This window comes from Hevea brasiliensis, chromosome 7, assembly GCF_030052815.1.
Source record: "Hevea brasiliensis isolate MT/VB/25A 57/8 chromosome 7, ASM3005281v1, whole genome shotgun sequence".
NCBI classification, from domain to species: domain Eukaryota; kingdom Viridiplantae; phylum Streptophyta; class Magnoliopsida; order Malpighiales; family Euphorbiaceae; genus Hevea; species Hevea brasiliensis.
The window spans coordinates 102,753,773-102,760,845 of NC_079499.1; positions in this window are offsets into that span (position 1 = coordinate 102,753,773).

A 7,073-nucleotide genomic window follows, 5' to 3' on the forward strand; every position below is an offset into this window, starting at 1 on the left:
GATATGCCATTAGAGTATAGAAAAAAACATAGAATTGCAGATTTTTTTTTTTGTAGAATTTCAGATCTGCCATTAGAGTAAAAAAACATATAACTATAGATTTTTTTCTGTAGAATTCAGATATGCCATTAGAGTAAAAAAATAATAATAATAACATAGAATTGCAGATCTTTTTCTGTAGAATTTCAAATATGCCATTAGAGTAAAAAAAAAAAAAAAGAACTGCAAATTTTTTTTTTTTTGTAGAATTTTAGGTCTACTACTAGTCAATTAAAAAAAATAAAAAAAGAGGCAGATTTGGTGTGGCACAATTAGGGTTCACTACACACCCTAAATGGTTGAATTTTCACCAAGGTTGTTGCTTCTTTACTGTTTCGTTTGTTTTAGTTTCTAATAATTTGATGTCTTATTTCATTTCTTTGAATTCTAGAGTCCTTTATCATTCTATCTTTGTGTTCATCTTTCTATTGCTTGTCTTTATTTCGTGTCTTTAGTCTTGTCTTGAATATCAATTTTCTTGAATATTACAATTTGGTTACTTTGAGTGAGTTTGATTAGTTCCTTAAAGAGCTAAAATGAAAAATTAAAGAGTGGAAAAAGGCAAGAGTGTGTGAGCACATAAAAGGGTAAAAGCCTAAATTGTGTGAAACACGAGTGGAGTGACATTGATTGAGTGTAAAAACGTGAGGGAGCATTGTGAGGATATTTACTAACATTTTTTGCAAGTTTTACAATTATGTCACACAAAAATAGTGAAGAAGGGAAACCAGATCAATTCTTCACAATGCTAGCTATTTAACAACAGTATGAGCAATTGACTTTGATGCATGGAGATATAAGGAATCAAATGGAAAGGCAAGAGGCTAGACTAAATAGGCAAGATGCTACTATAGGTAACTTGAAAAAAGAGAGAGGCCTAATGTCAGGAGGCAAGCTAGACACAAAAACAATAACCCTCCCCCTGAAGAGTTCCAAGATGAGCAGGATGGGGAAGATGAGAATGATATGATCGAGCTTCAATCATAAATGATGGCAGATTTTATCAAAGGAGAGAAAGGCATGAAAGGAGGCTGAGGAGAGATGATAGGGGTAGAGATGGTGTTGATTGAAACATTGGGAGCATCAAAATGAAAATTCCATCTTTCCAAGGGAAGAATGATCCGGATGTTTACCTTGAGTGGGAATGCAAAGTTGAGATAGTCTTTAACTATCACAACAATTCAGAAGAGAAAAAGGTAAAACTTGTTGCTGTTGAATTTACTGATTGTGCTCTTGTATGGTGGGATCAAATGATTTTGAGCAGGAGAAGAAAAAGAGAGAGGCCTATTGACGCTTAGGATGAGATGAAAGCTATCATGAGAAGAAGATTTATCCGTAACCACTATTACAGAGAATTGCATCAAAGGTTGCAAAGACTCACACAAGGGACAAAGAGTATGAAAGAATACCAAAAAGAGATGGAGATGGCTATGATTCGGGCAAATGTTGAGAAGGACAAAGAAGCCACAATGGCTTGATTCCTAGGTGGTTTGAATAAAGAAATAATTGATTTAGTTGAGTTGCAGCATTATGTGGAGCTAGAGGACATGGTGTATATGGCCATGAAAATTGAAAAACTGCTCAGGAGGAAAAGGATGCTGAGGTATGGGAGTAGCACAAGTTCGGTTCCTAAGAGCTCAAGGAAACCGAATTGGCCCAAGAAGGAGGATAAGGCTATTTCTGAGCCTAAGCATGAAGAAAGTAAGAGTAAGCTTCATGGGGATAACAAAGATAAAAGTATAAACTCTTCCCAATCTCAAAGAAATAGGGATATGAAGTGCTTTAGATGTTTGGGGACAGGTCATATTGCCTCACAATGCCCCAATAAAAGGGCAATGATCTTAAGGGATAATGGGGATATAGAGACTGAGAGTGATGAAGATAGTGATTCTAGACCTCCATTAGAATATGCTACTAATGTGGAGTATGCTGTAGAGAAGAGTGCATTAGTCACTATGAGAGCATTGAATATGCAAGTGAAGGGAGAGGTAGGTGAAGAGGAGCAAAGGGAAAATATATTTTATACTAGATGCCTCATTCAGGATAAAGCATGTAGTATCATAATAGATGAAGATAGTTGTACCAATGTAGCTAGTACACTATTGGTTGAGAAATTGAAGTTGCTTACTTTGAAACATCTTAGGCCATATAAGTTACAATGGTTGAATGAATATGGAGAAGTTAAGGTGACTAAGCAAGCACTAGTTGCTTTTTTCATTTATAGATATCATGATGAGGTTATATGTGATGTGGTGCCTATGCAAGTTGGTCATCTATTGCTTAGTAAAACATGGCAGTTTGATAGGCGAGCGGTACATGATAATTACAGAAATCAGTATTCCTTTGAAAAGAATGGCCGAAAAGTAGCATTGGCTCCATTGCTCCTAGACAAGTATATAAGGATCAAGTGAAGTTGAGGAGATCAATTGAGAAGGAAAACACTAGTGAGACTAAGAGTAAAAGTGTAAAACAAGAAGAAACCGAGAGTTCTAGTAAGGAGAAGAGAGTGATTGAGAGTAAAAATAAAGAGAGTAAAAAGTTATTGAGTGAGACTGGAAATAAAGTAAGTCCAGTGCAAAAGGAGAGCAAAGAGAGAAAAGTAAGCTTATTTGGAAAAGAAAGAGATGTTAAGAGTGCATTCTATGTTAAAAAGCCAATGATTGTCCTTATGTATAAAGACTGATTTGAATCTTACTGACCTTACCACTTTTTTGCCTAGTTCTGCTGTTTCTCTTTTATAGGAGTTTAAATACGTCTTTCCTGAGGAGATGTCGAATGAGTTGCCACTTATTAGAGGGATGGAACATCAAATTGATTTTGTCTCTGGAGCAGTAATTCCTAATTGACCAGCTTACAAAAGTAATCTTGAGGAGACAAAGGAACTTCAAAGGCAAGTTGAGGAGTTATTAGTAAAAGGGCATGTGAGAGAGCATGAGTCTATGTGCAGTTTCAGTACTATTAGTGCCTAACAAGGATGGTTCTTGGAGGATGTGTTTTAACTGTTAAGTTGTCAACAAGATTATGGTAAAGTATGGACATCCCATTCCTAGGCTAAATGACATGTTAGATGAATTGCATGGTGCTTGTGTCTTTTCAAAAATTGGTTTGAAAAGTGGATACTACCAAATTAGGATGAGAGTAGGAGATGAGTGAAAAACTGCTTTCAAAACAAAATATGGTTTATATGAATGGTTAGTTATGCCTTTTGTATTGACTAATGAACCTAGTACATTCATGAGAATAATGAACCATATTTTGTGTGCATTCATTAGTAAGTTTATGGTGGTATACTTTGAAGATATATTAGTGTACAGTAAAAATATGGAAGAACACATGCCTCATTTGACGTGTGTGTTTAAAGTGCTTAGAAAAGAGAAATTGTATGCTAATCTTAAAAAGTGTACTTTTTGCATGGAAAAAGTTGTGTTTTTAGGTTATGTGATTAGTGCAAAAGGTATTGAGGTAGATGAAATGAAGATGAAAGCTACCCGTGACTGGCCAATTCTTATATCTATTACTAAGGTACGTATTTTTCATGGTTTAGCTAGTTTTTATAGAAGGTTTTTTAAGGATTTTAGTACTTAGTTGCACCTTTGATTGAGATTGTTAAAAAGAATGTTGGCTTTACATGGGGTGATGAACAAAACCGTGCTTTTAACTTAATCAAAGATAAGTTATGTTCTACTGCATTACTGAGTCTTCCTGATTTCACTAAAACATTTGAAATAGAATGTAATGCTTATGGAATTGGTATAGGTGCTATTTTGATACAGGAGAGACGTCTCATTACATATTTTAGTGAAAAGCTGAATGGTGCAACATTGAACTACTCAACATATGACAAAGAGCTTTATGCCTTGGTGCAAGCATTGGAGACATGGCAGCACTACTTGTGGCCCAAGGAGTTCGTAATTCCTTCTGACCATGAATCATTAAAACATTTGAAGGGGCAAAATAAGCTCAACCGTAGGCATGCCAAGCGGGTGAAATTTATTGAGACTTTTCCTTATGTTATTCAGTATAAGCAAGGTAAGGAAAATATAGTTACTGATGCATTGTCACGCAGGTATGCTCTTATCTCTACTGTTAATGCTAAATTGTTAGGTTTTGAATACATAAAAGAGTTGTATGTTAGGGATTCTAATTTTGCTGTTGTTTATAATGCATGTGAGAAAACTGCTTTTCAAAAGCTTTATAGGCATGATGGTTTTTTATTTCATGAGAATAAATTATGTGTGCCTAATTACTCTATGAGGGAGTTAATTTTGCGTGAGTCACATGGTGGTGGTCTCACGGGACATTTTGGGGTTACTAAGACTTTGGATACATTGAGGGAATACTTCTTTTGGCCTCATATGAAGAGAGATGTGGAGAGAGTGTGTTCTAGGTGTATCACATGTAAGAAAGCAAAGTCTAAAGTCTTACCTCAAGGCTTATATGCACCTTTGACTATACCTAGTGAACCATGGGTTGATTTGTTTATGGACTTTATTTTAGGGTTGCCTAGGTTTAGGGAAGGCAAAGATTCTATATTTGTGATAGTGGACAGATTTTCTATGGCACTTTTCATTCTTTACCATAAAACTGATGATGCCACAAATATTGCTAATTTATTCTTTAAGGAAGTTATGAGGTTCCATGGCATCCTTAGGAGCATTGTTAGTGATCCTAAGCTACTTTTGAAAAGTATTATGGGGTAAGTTGGGTAGTAAGCTGCTATTTTCTACTACATGTCACCCACAGACTGATGGACAAACTAAAATAGTTAATAGAACTTTAATAACTCTTTTGCTTGATGTTGTTAAAAAGAATTTGAAATCATTGGAAAGATGTATACCATTTGTTGAATTTGCATATAACCGAAGTGTGCATTCTTTTATTGGTTTTTCACCTTTTGAGATTGTTTATGGGTTTAATCCTTTAACGCCTTTAGATTTGATTCCTTTGCCTGTGCATGAGATTTCAAGTTTAGATAGAAAGAAGAAGGCTGAGTTGGTTAAAAGGATCCATGAACAAGCTAAACAGCATATTGAGAAGAAGAATAAGAGATATGTAGCCCAAGCAAATAAAGAAAGAAAGAGAGTTACTTTCCAACTAGTAGATTGGGTTTGGGTGCATATGAGGAAGGAATGATTTCCAATTCAAAAGAAGTCTAAGCTTCATTCTAGAGGAGATAGTCCATTTCAAGTGGTGGCCAAGATTAATGACAATGCTTATAAGTTGAATCTTTCTGGTGAGTGCTACTTCTAATGTTGTTGATCTTTCCCCTTTTGATGTAGGTCAAGATTCAAGGACGAATCCTTTTGAAGAGGAAGGGGATGAAGGAAATCAATAAGAGCAACAAGATCATAGGAATGTTCGTGAGATGATTCAAGATGCAATTGCACAAGAAGCTCCAATCACAAGGACTAGAGTTAAGAAGATGCGAAAGTTGATTGAGGAAGCAGTTGCACAGAAAGCCAAATATGGAGATACAATCAATAAATTGGAGTTACAAGAAGATGAAAAGTAGCTTAATTTGATCAAAGTTTGCTTGGGAGATGATCAAGAAATATTTGAACAAAATTGACGGGTTTCTACACAAATTTAGTTTTTTTTTTTTAATCTAAGATAGGTCTGAATAGTTTTATTTAATTATTTTGGTCAGTTTTATGTGTTTTTGGGCCTCAAGTAGGTGTGTAGCCTACTCCAGCTTCTTTATTAGTTTTTAGGGTTTTATTTTATTTTTTTAAGTTTAGGGATTTAGGGTTTTATTTTATTTTTTTGAGTTTAGGGATTTAGGATTTCAGCAGCATATATAGGGCTAACTTAATACTTTTTCAGGGGAACATTACTTTTGATTAAATTAATACAAGAGCGAGATTTTTCTTAAGTTCTTTCTTGAACTAAACTAAATTATCTAAGAGTGATTAATCTTATAGAATTTAACAATCTTGATTTTTTTGTTCTTATTTGATTGTAAACTTTAGGTCAAGAATCCTTAATTCTACCTTTGAAATTATCTTGGTTTTCAATTCTTTATAATTGATAGGTCAAGGCATTACAAATCAAACATGTTCATGGGTTTCAAGGCATCGCTCTTGAGGTTTGCATCAATGGCTCTTTCCCAACCAGGAGAATGGATTCCTCCCACTCATCCCAGTTTTGAGTGTGAATATCTTTTTGGTGCGTTAGTTGTAGTGGGTTGCAGATCTGGCGTTTGTGCGTGAGGATTTTTGTGAAGATATGTTCAACTTTAGTCTCTCAATGAGTCTCCTTTTGGTTGGTATTCTCAAAAGGTGTGGAACAAATGGGTTTCTAGTTTTCTCCTGACTTCACGCGATAGAGAAGTCAAGTTCTGCCATGCTTATTCCCTACTTATCTAGCATTTCCATGGCTCTTCGTTCCCTTGGCCAACATGGATTGCTACCTAGCTCATTAGTTTTTTATTTAAGGGCTTTGTTCCTTATGGCTTGATTGCTTTGGTGAAACTCCTCCGAGTTTATGCTTGATATGTGCTTCCCTCGATGGTGGCTGGTTCCCTGTAGGCAGGCAGTGATAGCGTCATTTCTGGCGATAGTTACCGAGTTGGGATGTAGACTTTTTCTTCTTGCTCAGGCCTTCAATCTTTTTCTTTATGAGACGGGAATTAGAGATGACAACGGATCGAATTTTTGTGGATACTCAATTCAACCGAACCCTAATAGGACTGGTTTAGGTATTATATAATTGGATTCAGATTTTACATATTGAGATTTGTTATCCGAATCCATTTACATAAATATTTAATTAAATATAAAATATATATTTTTATAATAATATTTATAAATTTTTATATATTTTATTCTATATAAAATAAAATTTAAATATTTTATAAAATTATTAAATTTTTAAAATATAAATTATTAATTAAAATTATTTTTATACAAAATATTAATTAAAATATATAAAATTAAAAAAAATTAAAATTTTTTCAAGTAATAATAATCAGATTTAAAATACATTCGTATTATTGAAAATAAATTTTAAACGAGTTTAGAATAAATTTAAATTTT